We start from the raw sequence: 18,575 nt of genomic DNA on the forward strand, positions 1-18,575 counted from the left end.
AAATATTTGAAGCTCAATGGCAATTAACAACCCATTTAAGACAAATTTCCAATTTTAAATTTTATTTATCCTTATCCAACCAGGACTAAGCCTGGGGTTCATCATTATTCATTTTCAGACCTAACAGGGTCCTCTGCCCTTTGCTTGGTAGGCACTTTCAAATTCTATTATCCAGGGGCAACCGACCATGAAGCCAGCAAGGGCAGAGAGGAAATCAAAGGCCCACCTGAGCTGCCACGGGCACAATATTTCCCATTTTCCCCGTTTACTATTTTTGCTTCTCTCACTTCCTTGGAAACTTGGAATTTCATTTTCGTGCTGCATGTTTAGCCCCACACATATGCCCATACACAAAACCAGATATGGTTTCTCTTAAGGGTCCCCAGGCATCACGGAATGTCCCGTCTGGTCAGCTAGGGCACAGACCTGAGTTCTGACCTCCTTCGTGGCACATGGAGGAAATATGAAAGTGAGCGTCCAAGCATGTATACCGGGATGTCAACCTAGAATGACCCCCACACCCCAATGAGAGAGGCGTGCGGGGGTAGGCTCAGCAACTGGCATTGTCCCCATTTGTCCCTGTGTCTGATGGGACAAAGTGGGGAAGAAGGTAGGGGGGCAGGAGGGAGGGTGTGTGGCAAATACCAAGTGGACGCTCTTCCTAAAAGATGCTCCATCCAACCGGGGGTGCTGGAAGCACACAGGGACGGAGGGAGCCGAGTAAGCCAAGGTCGTTCCTTTAACAGTACATTCTAACGTATAAATCCATTTAGGGGACAAGTAGGAAGAAAGTTGAAGAGCCGCACGGTAACCTTCTGTGTGGGCAGAGGGGCCGGGCAAGGCTGCCCCCTTGAGGTGACCCCTTGTTTCAAGGGCTACGCCTTCTGCCAGGTGGGGTCATCGCTGGCCAGCCCCTCTCGGGCTTCTTTGCTATGTTGAACAAACCTATGGGCCCCTTCTCCGAGAACCCATCTCTCCCCGCAATGGGCCCTAGTAGCCATGCTTATACTACGTGATTCTGCCCACTTGGTCTCAGCCAGGGGTCTCTCCCATTCAGCTTCTTTCTCCCAAGCATTTGGAATTGGCATTTAGTGGCATCATCTCTCTGCTGCTTACTTGGACTCAGGTGAGGGAAATCAGGAAGTTGGAATGGATGTTACTCGGGTGGGTAGCCATCCATCGTTAGCTGACCAAGGCAAGGAGAGCTGGGTTGCTGGGAGAAAAATGAAGAGGATGGAAAAACTTAAGTGGTCCAGTGACTGCCTGGGGTCTCAAGGCTTATCAGCATCTGCTCTTGGTCTTTGCAAGGCTTGACTGTGCTTCTGGCCCTTGGGCACTGTTTATCTAAAGAAGAAACTCCTCTTTGTTTTATGCTGAAACTCATATGGGTCAAGATCTATGTACCAATAAAACACGTTAACTAGTCATAATGACCAAGGAGAGCTGTGGACATCACTGGCAACTCCAGAATGTAAGTTCATCAGCACAAGATGACTCTACCACATAGGACATTTCTTATTTCTCTACCTAGAAGCTGGGGGGAAGGTAGGGAACAGGGTGAGAACGAGTACAAGGGTGGGACAGCCAGGGCTGCCAGGAGCACTTGGGGGCACCTCCTAGAATCAGAGGTGGGAGTCCCTGAAATCATGAGGCTTTTCATCTAAGGTGACGGATTCGTTTTCTGGGGCTGCTGTAACAAATTACCACATCTTGGTGGCTTAAAACAACAGGAATCTAGTCTCTCACAGATCTGGAGGGCAGAAGTCCAAAGTCAAGGCATCGACGGGGCTGCACTCCCTCCAGAGGCTCTAAAGAGATTCTGTCCTTTGCCTCTTCCAGCTCCTGGGGGCTGCAGGCAGTCCTTGGCTTATGGCCACATCACTCCCATCTCTGCCTCCGTCTTTACATGGCCTTTCCCTCTTCTCTCTGTCTCTCCTCTGTGTGTCTCTTATAAGAACACTTGTCATTGGATTTAGGGCCCACCTGGGTATTCCAGGATGCTCTCATCTCAAGATCCTTAATTTAATTGCATCTGGAAAGACCCTTTTTCCCAACAAGGTCACACGCACAGGTTCCTGGGATTAGGGCGTGGACATGTGTTTTGCGGGGGAGCTATTCAACAAACCACCGATGGTGAAGAGCAGAGAGGGAAAACTCACTGTGGAACAGGGAATTCACAGATCTTTCCTGTTAGATCATAGTTAATGTTTGTTCATTTTCTTTTAGTTAAATTTTCTCTTGCTACCTAGTGGCCAGTTCATATTTAGGGGAAGATTTTACGCCCATCAGTTGGGTTGCTCAGGGGAAAAAGGTACCCAGTTTCTCAGTGGGGCTTTGAGCCCAGAGAATAAGATATGGTCTTATTGTCTTATTCTCGTAAAGCGTGCCTAGGCCAGTCAGACCCCAGGTCTCATTTGTCCCATCTGAACACAGAAGCTGGAAGCATGATGTTTCCTTCAAGGGGCTGTGAGGCAGACAAGGAGCGTGGTGCTGAGGCTGGCCGGGGGTGGTCCGCAGTGAGGAAGGCCCACTGCAGTTTCAGGCAGGAGATGAGTGACCTGCCAGTTGACTGAGCCCAAAGGTAAACTAGTAGATTATAATAATCAGGGGGACTGGGGAGTCCAGGAAGGGTGTAGTAAATTTTTCCTATTAGTTAAGCTTCTGTTTTTTTCAAGCAATCTTAAGTGAGAAAAAGATATTTGACAGCTCCTGGGGTAGCTTGGAGAATGAACACAGCAGCCTAACAATCCCCCTCAGGAACCTACACAGAATCCAGCGCAGGTGGTATCACCGAGCTGCCGTTTTCTAGAACCTGTCATTGCCGCTGCTGCTCTGATAACGTCCAGGATCGCTCCACTTTCAAGTTTCAGTTTCGCCAAGGACAATGTGGCCCCAATGAAGCGTGAGAACCACCAGCCGTGGTGTAAGCACGGTGGCTGTGAGCTGGGGAGGTCACCGCAGCTGGGGTCTGGGACAGGTGGGCAGCCGATGGCCGAAGGGTGCAGGGCCTGGGTGGGCTGGGCGGGGCCCGGGGCAGGAGTGAAGGAGCCGGGGGGGTGCCCTTTAGGAGCAGCGGATCTCAAACCGTTCTGTCTCAGGACCCGTTTACACTCTTACAAATTATTGAGAATCCCAAAGGGACGTAGGTGGGCTATAATACCTATCAACATTGACCTTACTAGAAATTAAACGTTTTTCAGACACAAGGACAAAAGCTCGCGGGACGTTACTTGTCAGAGCGATGGTATCACCACGTCTCAGGCAGCCTCTGGAAGCCTTGAGCATCTACTCCTGAGAGTAAGAGGGGAGACGGTCAGTGACATCCTAGTGTTATTATGAAATTAGCTCTGACCTCAGGGATGCTCTCAAAGGGTCCCGGAGTCTGCTCAGTCCCCTCCGCGCTTGGGGAACGGCTGGCCTAGGGGTTCAGAACGTGGGTCCCAGAGCAAGACTGCCCGAGTTTGGATCTTGGCTCTGCCGTGGCAGATTCGGCAAGTTTCTCACCCACTCAGGGCTCCAGGTCCGCTTCTGAAGCTGGGGAACCACAGGGCCTCCCGCCCAGGGCTCTCGGGGGCATCCACAGCGCCAGCACGTGGGCTCAGCCAGCGGCTCTGATGGGGCAGCAGATCCCAGGTCTGAGGACTGGCCTTGGGGTGGCTGCTCTGTGAGGGGTTCTGGTGCCAGGCTCCCACCCCGGGAGGAGGCTCAGCCCTGGCTGGGTGTGCCCTGACACCCCAGCAAAGGCAATTCTCAGAAAATATCTTTCTTATGGTTCCCATGACTTGTGTTGCTGAGACACGAATTTCTCTGTGTCAATCATAAAATGTGAAATTGGGCCCATATATGAATATTTTATATATAACAAATCTAGGTTTTTAATCCTCAAAATGATAAAAAGTCTGTCAATACACCTCCAACCTCCCGAGTCCTTCTCAGGGCGTCAGCTCAGCTGGAGCCCAGCCTTGGAGGCAGCTTCTGCCATGGGCTGTGCCTGCATCACCTCCAGACCTGCTCACCCCGGATACAGGACTCCAGCTTCTTTCCAGCGAGAACCAGGCTCCTGGATCATACATCGAGGGCGACTCTGAGAGGGGGATGCAGGACAAACCAGGGGACGGATCCGATGGAAGAAGGGGGCTAGGAGGTGATGCCGGGAGGAAACGCGCACACAAATGGCACGAAAGCTGCAGGCTCAGGCTCCTGGACTGTCCTTGAAAACTGCCCGGCGCTGTGACTGTGTGATCTTTGCTTTTAGAGTGAGACTGAGGATGAGAGGGACGCATGCGTTTCACTCGTGCGTGTGAGGCCAGGGGCAGTCCCTCCATTATTAGTTTGTTTTCCCAAACCACACGGGGGTGCACTGCCTGGGGTCCCAGTGACACCCCCCCACCCCCCATTTCAGCCCCCTCCTCCCCTCCTCCCTTCCTGGGACCCCGTCATGCCCACTCCCGCTCTCTGGTTTCCTCCCTTCAAAGGGGAAACTTTTAATTGGGGGCCATTCTTCTTCCTTATCGATATTTATTGAGCAGAAGCAGTGACTCCAGCCCAGAGATGCCCACGGAGAGGCCCCGCTTTCACGTCCCTGCCTCTCTGGGCTGTCCTCTGTCAGCAGGGTTACATTTCCAGTTTTCCCCATAGAACCAGCTCCGAGCCACGGGCTCCCCGCTCACGGCCGTAAGAGAGCAGAGCCGACAGAGTTGCAGAGACCATCTCTTTCGACTCATTTTACAGATGAGGTGATGAATCGGAGGAGTTAAGGATGTATTTCCGAGCCCGTGACCACCTGCCTGGACGTGAGGACAAAGGTCCCCGGTTCCACGACTCTCCTCTCTCTCTCCACGTGCGTTCGGTCCAAATATGGCCCGCTGGGCAGGTGGAAAGTATCCATCTCTGGTTTTGTGAAATGCTTCACGACTCCAGAGAGAAAGACCCTTACCTAAATGAACAGGGAAGGAAATACGTTTGAAAAAACATTAACGGTATTTATACTCTTGTAACGCAAGCTGGTTTCTCCCTCCCGTTCTCCTAAGTTTCGTTCCTGTTAATACTTGCTGAAGGGTTCTCTGCAGCCTAAGAAGTCAGCTGATAAGGGATTCGGGAGATTTGTATAATAATCAGGGACTCTTGAAGGCCAAAGAGTTCTCAAGACTCAAAGGAATGAAGTTATGAAAGTGGAAAATTAAACTCTCTGCTGCTAAATGCCACAGGGCCTTCCCCAAGCCTGTAATGGTGTTGCTGGCGTGCAAGGGTCAGCCAGGTCTCAGCCGACCTCCCAGACTGCACCATGCTGGGGGCACCTGGCAGAAAGGCGCATCTCACAGCCAAGAGGCCCGGAATGTGACGGCTGGGAGCCTGCAAGCTCTTCTCACCCAGGTTACTCTTGTCACCTGTGGCCAGAGAGGGGAAGTGGTTTTCTTCAGGTCACACAGCTAATGAGTGGCAGAGCCAGAGCTCTTAGGGTCTCAGCCCAGTGTTCTTTCTACTAATGGACCCTGTGACTCTGAGCCCACTGCTGCTGGCAGATAGCTCAAAACAAGCTGTGACCTCGGATCTCAGTGGCATCCGATCATGAATCGGTCCTTTGGGGAGGTGGGTTTTGTCAGCACTGCTGAATTGGCCTGCTCTGGTGCAGCCCTGTGTGAGGGAAGGACCCAAACCCACACATCTGCTCATGTCACTCCCTTGTTCAAAATTCTCCAGGGCCTGCCCCGCCCATTCAAACTTCTCATCCTGGATTACACATCAGCGCTGGGCTTCCTGAAGCACTGATCTTAAACTTGTAAGAGAAAAAGACCATGCCATTCATTTTTATGTTAATTGTGAAAAGAAGCAAACTCTCCTCGACTTTGCAGGATAAGACAGGAACTCTGGCTCTTTTGGGCCGTTGCTTTCCAATATGGCGGACTGAGTTTACTTTCCTCTAATGCGGGAGCTACTTCAGGGGAAGTTCAAGGAGCGCAAAAACAGGAGCAAACCTTAGCTCAGGATGGCGGCAAGGTCCTTCCTGACTGGAGCCCTGCCTGCACATCCCGACTGCTCTCCTCCACCCCACGGGCGACTACGCTGAATCGCTTGGCCTCCCCAGACGCTCTGTGTCTCTTGCAGCCCCGAATGCGTGCTCACGTGGTGCCCTCAGCTCCGGGTGCCTCACCCCGGGCACTCTTGATGTTTGGGGCTAGATGATTCTTTGCTGCAGGGGGCTGTCCCTACAGCGCAGCAGCATACCTAGCTGGCCTCTACCTGCTGGAGGAGCAGGACGAGACGTCCTCTCTCTGCTGATTACTCAGCCTTATATTGATAGATCGGCACCCCCTCTGGGTGCTGATTCCATCACAGTGTAATTGTTTGTTTATCCTCCTCTAACCCGCGCAATGACTATGAACTCCTAAAGCTCGAGGATTATGGCTCCAAATCTATATTCTTCCATCCTCGGCACTTAGCACAAAATCTGATCCACAGAAGGAATTGAAGAAGTGCTGAGAGAATGGGTGAGCTGCCATTCTAGGCTAGTGCTTCTTGGTGAGGACCCCTCCAAGAAACATCACAACTATCCTCTCCTCTAGGATCACTGCGTAGCTCAGCCATGGACGTAATCTCAGCAGCACTATGTCACTTGATGCCTGCTTGAAAAATAACTTTGCTGAAGGAATAACCCATATTCCTAGTCATAGTAATAACAGAGTAATGACAGCAGCTGTGTCATGAGTGTCTTCTCTGTGCTCTGCTAGGCGTTTTCACTCTAATTGCTCATCCTTATAACACTTCTGTGAGCTACATCTTATTTTTTTTTTAATTAATTAATTTATTTATTTACTTTTGGCTGTGTTGGTTCTTCGTTTCTGTGTGAGGGCTTTCTCTAGTTGCGGCAAGTGGGGGCCACTCTTCATCGCGGTGCACGGGCCTCTCATTATCGCGGCCTCTCTTGTTGCGGAGCACCGGCTCCAGATGCGCAGGCTCAGTAGTTGTGGCTCACGGGCCTAGTTGCTCCGCGGCATGTGGGATCTTCCCAGACCAGGGCTCGAACCCGTGTCCCCTGCACTGGCAGGCAGATTCTCAACCACTGCGCCACCAGGGAAGCCCGAGCTACATCTTATTATTCCCAAGTTATAGGTGGGAAAACTGAGGCCCTGAGAGTTGAATTCACAGATTCAGCATCCTGGTGGCTCTGGAATTAGATATAAGGCAGTTTGACTCCAAACCCCAATCACTGTCCTGTGTTTGGTTTTCAAAGTTTTATTCTTAAGGCTGATTCTCAAGAAGTGGTTGCTTAAAATCTGAACGGCCTCAGTGTGCCAGATGAGCAGATTACCCATGCCCTGCTGCAGTCTTTGTCACTTCTTATCACTGCAACCAACATCAAATTCTATCAAAATATGGAAAAAATCATTTTGATGCTGCATTTGCACATCCAAGGATTGGAGGATGATTTGTTTAATCAAATTATGTAGAGCTGTAAAAAGGGAGCATCATTTAAATAGCTTACAAAATTACTTTGAAGACGCACATTAAAATCTAAAGAATCCATCTCCTCCAAGATCTTTACAGAAGTTAAATGCTAATTGATTATGACAGCTTTGTCTTTATCACTGGCACCATTCTCCATTCCCACTTTGTCAGTTTCACAGCTCCAGTATCACTCTGTCCCCTGCTCCTCTTCCAGCCACATGCACCCCATGCGAAATAACAGATGGAATTTATGCACGGCTGGCTTTTCCCCCCTCTCCCCATAGTTGATCAAAGGGAGCAGTCTGAAAAAAACCCTGGAATTTGCAGAAATTCTGGTTTCTTTTAGCACTTTCATGGATTTTATAACTTATCTTTTATTGACTCTGCAAGGTCTCTGGTCCCCAGCATCTGTTTGTTGCACCTGGGGAGAAAAATAAATTCCTTTTTTTTTTATGCCACTGAACCAAATTTAAGAGACAGACAAACAAACAGGTCTCGATAGAAGGGGACAGCTGCACATCCCTCTTCTTCTTTCCAGCTGTCCACTTCCCTGGGCCCTGAGCACAGAGGACAGGGGGAGGAGGAGGTCCCTTCTTGCCTGTGGGGTTTGCCAGCTTTGGGAAGGAGGTGCTGAAGACCTGATGATCGGGCTAAGAGTAGGTGTCCCCCCCAGACAGGAGACCTGAGGACGGTTGGTTGTGAGCACAAGCTTTGGGGAGGCAGCTTGGTATACATAAAAAACCCCTTACACATCATTTACAATTTCTCAGACTTAAAGAATCGTGCCTGGTCACCCAGAGACATGATTATACATCACAGAACTTCATTATAATAATGGCTACGGTCCTCCAAGTTCTTGAAAACCTCAGCTGTTTGATTCAGCCTCTTCAGCTCCATAACTCTTTATAAGATTAATAGACTCTGAGGCATAATTGACTTTCCCACCAGAGACGAAAAGAGAGAGCATCTAATCCTACCCTCACGAAAGTAGCCCTCCCATCAGGAGGTGGTGTCTGTACCCACGATGGCCGGGGTGGGGAAGGATGCCGGTGGATGGGGTTGCTCTGGGGAGGGTGGTCTGGGAGAGTCCACAGGTGCACCCCGTTCACAGAGCCTTGGCTGGACATCGTGGAAAACAGACTTCATCGCAGAGCCCATGGAACGGAGCCAGCGCTGCAGCAGGGGGCCCAGCCTGCTCTGGGAAGCGGCAACAAGAAGGATGGGTCCCAACAAGGAAGGCCGTGGAAGGAAAGGGTGGTCTATCCACAGGGGACCGCCTGGGGCTTCCAGTCTGGTGCCAGTGGAGCCCTAAGGGAGAAGGATGCCTGCAGCTCCTCGCTCCTTTCTGGGATCCCAGGACCTGTAGAAGGACCCTTCCTGTAGGACACGGGGATCCCACTTTCAAGGCAAATACAAGTTGGTGAGGATGGCAAGGCAAGTCTTCCCAAGTCTCAGAGCCAGGATGTCACCAGTGTGGGCCCCGCAGAGTCAGGAAGGGCTTCTTGGAGTTGAAGGTCGAAGGAAACGAAGGCCTTGGGTGAGCGGCTGGGGAGGAAGCTGCCGTGACACGGAGGGGAGGCTGGAGCCAGCCGCAGGGGCTGGAGGGCTGGCGCGCCTGCCTGGAAGGAGATGTGCCTGGGCCAGGCAGCCTGGGGGCAGCCAGGATGGCGTCAGCCCCTCAGGTCACACACTCCAAGGTCTACACTCCAAGTGATGCAGTTCCTCAAGCCTAGGCGGTCATTGGAATAGAACAGTCAGCCACTCAGTGGTGACTTGAGTGAAGGAAGGAAGTCTCGCTCAAAGATGGCAACAGGAAGTGGAACTCTAACTGCTAGCTCATCCTCCTGCTTCTCTCCCTCACTGTGCCTCTTCCTTGGCTATTTTAATGTTCCAGACGGAGGCCAGGCCCCTTGCAGTCTTACTGAGACAGAACAAAACAAAGCAAAACAAGCCAAGCAGAGCACACAGTGAGAGGACACTGAATTGGAGAGAGGCTTTATTTCTTGCTCGCGGATGGGGAGGACCTCTCTCGGCTGTTTGAGAGAAGTCGGGAGGGACCATTTGTTCATGGGGTTTGTGCTCCTCTCTTGTCTTATCTCTGCCTCTGTTTCCCCTTAACGGACCTCCAGATGACCACGGTGCGAAGAAGGAAGGTCAGGCCCGTATTAATGCGGCCATAATTCACACATCTGCTTGGTGAAATCTGGTGCAAAGGAACAAAGCCACATCGTGGACTTGTAAGCATCGTTGTTCTTTAGACGTGAACTCGCTCTTCCGTTCATCTCTCGGAGTCATTTCAGCTGATGGATGTAAAGGGCTACGTGCTCAGTTAGACCCTTCACGTGAACACCCCGCCCCCAGCCATGTAAACTCTCCGTTTAATCCTTTCTATCATTTCCAGGGAAAAGGAAGCAGGGCCTGACCACAGAGAATGTCCAGGATCCGTGTATTGACTTCTAAGAACTATTAACCTTTTGCAGAGAAGGAAAAAAAAAACCAAACCTCTTCTTGTATCTAGGGCCTGCTGGGTGCTAATTTAACGTGGCGATGAGACAGAAGTCTGCTCTGGCTGCTGTCAACCTCACTGGATCGGAATGCTGTCTACTTAGAATAGGAGTCAAGCAATTCCCTGGCAATAGATTGCTTTCCACTTGTAAGTCTACTAAATAAATAGAAAAGTAATTAACAGTGCGTGATGGCAGATATATCACAGGGAATTTCATTAAAGCAGAAGAACGAAGGTAACCAAGAAGTCACTTTGTGTCCCAGCATCCGGTGGAGCTTTCATGCTGCCTTTCTCTGGGGTGGACGTGTTACTTCTGCTCCTCTGCAAGAAAAGAAATTTCTGAATTTCCTACCTTCACTTTAATCAGTGGGGAAAAGAAAAATCTTAAGTGCCCAAAATTAGTCCAAAAATAAATAATTCTTCTCATTTTTCCATTTAATTATTTTGGTCCTGAAACTCATGGATGACTGTATCTCTTTTGTTGTATTTTTGCTTTTCTTCTCTTTCTTTTTTTTTTTTTTTTGCTCTATTATTAAATATCTGAATTTCGAAATGCTAAGTGAATGTCTCATTATTATTCTTTTTCCCTCCCTTTGGAAAATAAGTAGCATTATGTCACTTAGAATAGCAGGAAGAAATGAAATTTCATAGGAAGGAAATTTATGCTCAGTTGGAAAAAGAAAAGACGTTGAAGGCATTTATTTTTGACCGGCTTTTAAAAAACATATTTGAAAGTACTAAATTCAATTTCACATGTCCAGAATGGTATAACCTAATTTTAGCATATTAATTAACAATAAAAGTAGTGTTTTGCCTCATACAAAGAAATAGAATAATTAACTTACTGAGGAAACGGAGTCATATGATTTTACTTTCCGAGGGTAATGAATGACATTGAGTAACGGTAACAAGGTTTTGCAAAGCAACTCTGGCTGCGGAGATCTTTTGGAATTTTTGTTAAATACCTGACGGCTGACCAGTTTTCTCCATCTCCAAACTTTACCTGTCTCGACCCAGACTAACCTACCTACACTTCAGTGACGCCAGCCTGTGTTCCTCAGGAAGAATGTCGAGCAGGGAGAGGCAAGCTTCTGAGGATTTTCAAGGATGGGCTGAGTGTTCAAATGCTCCCTGAGTCAATAAACACTCAGGTGTTTTCTACCTGTGGGAGAAATTCCAACATTTTTGTATGTTACACATTTGGACCTTTGAACTTGGAATATTTTGTCACGTTTCACATAGCTTCATTCCCCAGGGGAAAAAAACCCTAGACTTTGAAGTGGTTATTATAGAGCTAAGTGCATAAATATGCATGAGAGGTCATTATTACTATAAGATGATACTTAAAAGGTTCAAGTGTCTCTTACTAAGATTTTTCAACTTGTTTGGTGACAATAAATCAAAGTCTCCAGTTTTTGGTTGCTGAACTTTGCCTTTGATTGTTCCTTCAAAGTTTTCAAGAAAATGGTTTCAGAGCCCTGAGTGGCACTCGTTTTGTCCAATCATTCATTCATTTGACAGATATTTCAGGAGATAGTTAATTGCCGGTGTCCAAGTTTCCTGCGGAAGGGCGATATTTAGAGTACTGTAGTCAGTCCTCTGGAGGTTGAGTCACGGAATTTCTAGGTTTTAGAGCTGAAACTGAGGCAGAGAGAAGCTGTGACTTGACCCCTGGGACACTGCCTCCTGTGGTCAAGACTGGAAATAGGATCTGACTCCTAGGCCAGGCCTCTGACCAGTGAGTCTGGAAGGTTTGAGGGCCTAAAGTGTAGAATCACCCTGGGAACCCGGATAACGAAGACCTGCATTTTGACCTACTTCTGACTTTCAGAACTTGGTATTTCAAGGGAGAAATTGTATATAATATTATCAGAACCAGAGAGGCTCTTCAACATGATATTCCCATTCAGAACTGACTTCAGCTCAACCCTAGGTATGCAGCAAATTCCCACTTGGAGAAGATAAAATTTCCATCTTTAGGATTAATCATCCCTGCGGCCCTGTTCTCCATGGGGAACAGAGAAAAGGCAACGGAGTCGGAGAGAGGAAACAGCTCCTACCAGCAGCCTCGTTTTTTCTCTTTCTGTGAGTGGGAATACTGCTCAAGTAGTCCATGGGGTCTGATGACTTTTTTCATCCCAAATCAACAAAGAAAAAGCAATTTACATACAATTTACAAAAACAATCCTTTCTTAAATTTTTACTCGTGGGCTCCCAGTCTCTGATTTATAGGCCAAATCTTTGGAAAGCACAGCAGGTAGAATCTAGGGTGACAGGCATGCTCTCCGCCATGTACTGATTCACGGCCTGACAGAAGCACCTATGGTATTTCACACTAGACTTTCCCTGAATCCTAAGGCTGATCTTGCTTAAGCATGATGTTACAGTGAAAGAGAAGTGTGTGAAAGATAGAGGCAAGCTCTTTAAAAATTAGCCTTGACATATATCTGCAGAAAACTCTAATTCAAAAAGATACATGTGGGACTTCCCTGGCAGTCCAGTGGTTAAGACTCCACGCTTCCACTGCAGGGGCCCTGGGTTCGATCTCTGGTCAGGGAACTAAGATCCTGCATGCCCCGCAGTGTGGCCAAAAAAAAAAAAAAAAAAAAAATGGCAAAATTATCTAAGGTCTGTGAATTAGATAACAGTGTTGGATCAATACTAATGCCTCAGGACTTCCCTGGTGGTCCAGCAGGTAAGACTCCAAGCTCCCAATGCAGGGGAAATGGGTTCGATCCCTGATCAGGGAACTAGATCCCACATGCATACCACAACTAAGAGTCTGCATGCCGCAACTAAGACCCGGCGCAGCCAAAATAAATATTTTTTAAAAACCTAATGCCTGAGTTTTGATATTCTGTGATTATGTAAGAGAATGCCCTTGTTTTTTAGAAAATATGCACTAAAGAATTTAGGGACAAAGGGACATCTTGTGTAAAACTTGCTCTCAAACAGAATATGATAAAACACACATGGTAAAATGTTAACATTTGTAAATAAAAACTTAAGAGAAAAAACAAAAAATAAAATTATTGAAAATTAAAAAAAAAAGATACATGCTCCCCAGTGCTCATAGTAGCACTATTTATGATGCCCAAGACACGGAAGCAATCTAAATGTCCATCCTCAGATGAATGGATAAAGAAGATGTGGTACATATATACAGCGGAATATTACTCAGCCATGAAGAAGGAAGACATGATGCCATTTGCAGCAATATGGATGGACCTAGAGATTATACTGAGTGAAGTAAGGCAGACAAAGACAAATATCATATGATATCACTTATATGTGGAATCTAAAAAAATGATACAAATGAACTTATTTACAAAACAGAAACAGACACGTAGGCATAGAAAACAAATTTATGGTTACCAAAGGTGGAAGGGGGTGGGGGGGATAAAAGAGGGGTTGGGGATTAACAGATACACACCCTGACATAAAATAGATAGAAAACAAGGACCTACTGTATAGCATGGGGAACTATATTCAATGTCTTGTAATAAACCCTAATGGAAAAGAATATGAAAAAGAATATATATGTATGTATGTATAACTGAATCACTACACCAGAAGCTAACACAACATTGTAAACCAACTACTTCAAAAATAAATAAATAAAAAATAAAAATAAAAATCAGCCCTGAATTGACAGGGATCCAGGCTCTATCAACAGAATTCCCGGAGGAAGCATGGCCTTTGTAATCTCCCCTGGAGAGCTCTCCAAGGCTGGCTCTCCCACACTCTCGTTTGTTGTTACCAAAGCTGACACTTGTTAAAAATGATTTCTGTTCTACCCCATCATCTCGCCCATCACACGGCCCTGGAGATGAGAGGGAAGGGTGTGCATTGTGAGGGCAACCTAGGGCTGAATCTCTCTCCTCCACTTAGTAACCATGGCAACTTGGGCAAGTGACCTCATATCTGTGAGGCTCAGTTTCCTCAGGGGCACCCTAGAGGTGGCCTCCCCGCCTCAGATCCCAGGAGATCGGGGTCAGAGGTGATCGAGCACAGAGCGTTGGGTCCTGGGAGGTGTTCACCCAAGGCCACCTCCACCCTCAGCCTTCCAAACTTTCTCCCAAGTTGTGTTTGATCCCATCTTGGTCATCCCCAAATGCCCAATAATCATTTATCTTATTCACAAAGCATTTTGTGTATCTCTCTATTGTTTTCTTTTAACATTTTATTGTTTTGTCTTGTTATTTAAACAATTATTAAAGCTGCCAATTTTTATAATCAATTTTCTGCTTGTACTGTTTTTTTTTCCACTTATATTGTGATTTGAGTTTCCAAAGGACATGTATTTCTTTTTCAAGCTCTCTTATCAGTTCCGTATTTCATCCACCTTAGAAGCTCAGGAAGCTTGCTGACAGACTAACAGAATGATCAAAACATCCCAAATCCAAGCTTTCGCTTTCATCTTAAATTACTCACGCTGTCTTCCCCAAACCCCAGAATTGCAGGGTCAGGTGAGACCTCCGAGGTCTGGGAAGGCCACAGGGATGATCAAGGCTAGAGAAAAATGTTGACGGATGGAGATGCAGACATGACCCAGGAAGTCGCTCTGCCCGACTCGTGGGCACCCTCCTGTGAGGACAGATGCCCACCATGTGGATCTGCTGATTTCCCTAGGATGGTTTTCCGTTGTGCTCTGGGCTGCCCATAATCCTTTTGGGAAATAGCTTCTCTGTTCTCTGGGAACCAGTGTGTATTTCCTGTTTGTGATTCTGCCTACATTTACTTTTATCCACATTTTTTTGCTTAGAATCATGGTTCAGGTGCTGACCTTTGCCCAAATGACTTGCAAACACATACGGATGTAAATATCAATATCAGATTGGGTTAGTCTCACCCTGGACATGTGCTTATTTATTCACATTTTACAAAGTAAATATCTCCTCCCATGCCCACCCCTCCATTCTACCATTAGTTTTGAGTTACTCATTCAACTAACATTTGCTGAGCTCCTCCAAGGCGCCAGGCTCTGGGCTAAGGCGCCAGGCTCTGGGCTAAACCCCACAGCCCTCTTAGCGCGTGTGCTAATTCTCAGCTTTCCGGCTTCCTTTTCATCTCTCAGGAGTCCTTCTTGCTACTGCGCTCTGAGGTGCCCACAGAGAATATAATATCCCATGACAGGATGTCTTTCCATATGCAAACCAAAATAGCACTGGCTTTTGTGCGGCTGTATTCCTTTCTAAACTTGTCCTGACATACTGTCTGGTCTCACCTCTTGCACATTTTGGTCACTTTCTGGCACACATCGTGAGGTCCTGTTATAGATCTAAGTTTGATTTTTTTGGCTTCTTTATTTGTAAGCTTTGAATCCATTCACATGTTTTCTCCTCACCACGATTTGAATTTTTTCCCTGGTAGGAAGTCAGATGCTTGTTTTTCAATCCATTTTCCTTCTGCTAACAAAGATGTTAAAGAAACAATACCCAGGCTTGGAAAAGAGGCTCAATTACATTCTAGGGAAGTAACAATTTAGATAGTCTTGTCTTAAATGACAGAATCTCTTTTGTAAAAAATTCAGAGCTGGGTGAGGTCTGAGAAATCTCCTGCAACCCCAAGCACCCTTAGGGGGTGTGTGTGATTAGAGTCCTGGCCTCCTGACTCATTTCAGGGTGTGCGGGGTTCCCTTTTAAATACTGTCTTTTTAAAATCAAAGATATATATGTAAAAGAAGGAACAGAAGCCACCCACAAGACCACACCAATCAAACGCATTTCCAGTGCCCTGCGGCCCCCTAATGTGCTATCCATCCCAGGCACCTTGGACCTCTGAGGAGCATTGCTTGATTCCTGGGAATGCCACCAGCTCCCCCTGGTTCAGTTGCCCTCCAAGCCCCATAGAACCCGGGTCTCTCTTCCCAGCATCTGTTAAGCTCTCGCGATCACGGAGCGTCTGCGGTGGTTTGTCGTCGGCAGCCGTGCTCGCTAATGTTGCCTGGCTTGAGTCTGTTTGAACCGCTCTCTTGACGGGGATTCTGTTTTAGTTCTGGACAGCTCTAATTGTTAGAAAGGTGACTTTCTAATCACACACGCTCTGTCTTCCAACTGCCGTCCTCACTGGGTCCATCTTGCTCCGCACCCTCCGAGCAGACCGTGCTAGCTGGCAGTAGGCTGGGACTGAACCGAAGGTGGGATTTGACCCCTGGGGGTCTTTCCCAGCCCCTCTTCCTCCTGCCCCTTGATCTTGGCTGTCCCGTCCCCCGACCTCCCTCCTTTTGATTCCTCGTTCCATTTTCATTTTTCACTGAAGCTTTGTCGCCAACAACCCAGTTGGACTGTCCTTCTAGCTTTTTCTTGACCCCTTCTCTAGGACACGTCCTCTAGCCTTGCCCTCCAGCCTCCTGGATCTCGAGGGTGCTGAGTTTGCTGCCCTCCAGGTCAGGAGCGCATGCGGTGGACGGCTCCCCCCACCACTGCTGGGCGCCATTGGTTTGGGAGCGATCCTCAGGCCCGCGGGTCTCAGTTCTGTCCTCTGGAGTGGCACCGGGTACATCTAATCCCTGCTAGTATTTTAGGAGCGTGATCCCATCCCCCCTTGCGTGGCTCTGCTCGCTCTCCTGTGCACTCTTTAAAGGGTGGATATAAACGCCTGCATGTGTAGAGATGGCGTCTGACCTGAGCTGAGACCAGGGGCGCTTTCCTGCCTTGGCTGGAACAGGCTGTTTCATCAAGTGCCGACTCTTGCCATGACTTTTGTTTAGCTGCACCGTCACACCCTGAGCTTGCAGTCAACGAAATACTTCCACCCCTTCCCGTCTCATCCGAATTGCCAGTAAGCTTGGTCCCTGTTATTCTCTACTTACCTCACTTATCTATTTTCAAACCCTTGTGCATTCTGTTAATTCATATTTTACTTGGATTCCTTATTCTAGCCGCCTGATATCTTTTTGAATCCTGATTCTTTCATGTGCTTTTACATTTCCAAGCTTTCATTGTGCGCGAGTTTAAAATGTGAATATTCTTTGCTTCAAAAGCATAGATGAAAGTGTTCAGTAGGGGCACAGGTTCACAGCTCTGAAGCAGTTTCACATGTGCACTTGTATCAAGTAAGTAAGTAATGGGTGGGGGATGACGGGAGGCGTGTTTCCCCTGCTGGAGGGGGAGGTTATTGGATACACGAGGCGATAGGCTAGACTAGGGTCAGAGACGTCCGGGGGAACCCAGGTTTAGCTTCGTATAGATGCCGATGGATGGTTACCAGAGGAATGACAGATTTGTGTGTACACGTGAATTAACATCCATACACACATTTCCTAGCTCTGTCAGCTGAGGGGGCCTAGAAGCAGGAACATTTCAGGAGCGTGAAGCAATTGCAGAGTCCGTGTCTTGGTTTCTAAACTCAGTTCTCCAATAAAAGGCACCAGGGCTTCTTGGAGACATGGCACATTCCAAGACTGGGTCAGGGAAAATATAAGAGGAGCCTGAGCATCCTGTCGTAGCAAAACAGTGAGGAAGTGCTCAAATAACCCCAGGATTGGGGCATGTCAGAGGGATACAAGCGCCAACCTGAAGAGATTCGAAGGGCCAAAGCTGTCATGATTGGTGCAAAAGTAAATAACACAGTACCGTATTATAACTCCAAGTCCAAAAGAAATCTACATGAGTCTGTGCTGACATAAATAAATGACTGAATAAATATGCAAATGGGAGGGAAGGGACAAATATCCTTTCAGAAGAACTCCAAATAATTTACGCAGATGCTTCCCTTCCCCAGCCCTCTGCCCCTGAATATGGCAGGACTTCCAAAGAGCAGAGTCTGGAAGAGGGGGCGAAGTCACTCCCCACTGGACAGGCCTGACAAACGCTCCTGTGGTTAGGTGGCCGCGTTACTGTCATCATTTATGCGTGAGGTAGGAAGCGCGCACTCTTGACATGATGTGATGAGAATGGCACTTCACCTCTGCGGTCTTCCCCCCCAGATCCATTAACTGCAGTCTATCCATGAGGAAAACATCAGAAAAAAACAAACTTGAGGGACAGTCTACAAAATAGATGACTTCAAGATTGTCAGGCCATCAAAAACAAGGAAAGACTGGGAAACTGTCACGGAGCAGAGGAGGCTAAGGAAACACAACAACAAAATGTACCGTCTATGCAACGTTTCTGTATCTAAAAAGGTTTCTCCTCCAAATTATTAAAAATAAAAATAAAGGAAAATACAGAACTTTGAAATGATGTTCAATAGGAAGAACAAGGAATCTGTGATATTCTATCAGTGACCTCTTGCTGGTTGGTATCGGTTTGGTAATCAGCATTCTTCTACTGCATCAGGATGGCCACAAAGCTCCCTCCTCGTGGGTTTGATGGTTGCCCAACTGGACTTCCTTCAGTCACTGAAGCTGGGTCTTTTTCCCCACAGTTTTTGGGTGTATCTAGTTCCAGGACCTTATACTTCCAAGGTTGTTGCATTCCACTGTGTTTATCCAGACCAAGACCAGCCATTATTCTTTCCTTAATTATGATCTTCACAGGTGTTCCCTTCTACCTGAGATACACAGGAGGCTCCACCCAGCTCTTCTACATCCTCCCCAGGTTCGCCCATCCCTGGGATTCAGCCGCTCTGCCCTCCCGGCTTGCCTCATGCCGTGCCGCGTGCTCTCCTAGGGCGTGCC

This window comes from Balaenoptera musculus, chromosome 12 (assembly GCF_009873245.2).
Source record: "Balaenoptera musculus isolate JJ_BM4_2016_0621 chromosome 12, mBalMus1.pri.v3, whole genome shotgun sequence".
Lineage (NCBI taxonomy): Eukaryota > Metazoa > Chordata > Mammalia > Artiodactyla > Balaenopteridae > Balaenoptera > Balaenoptera musculus.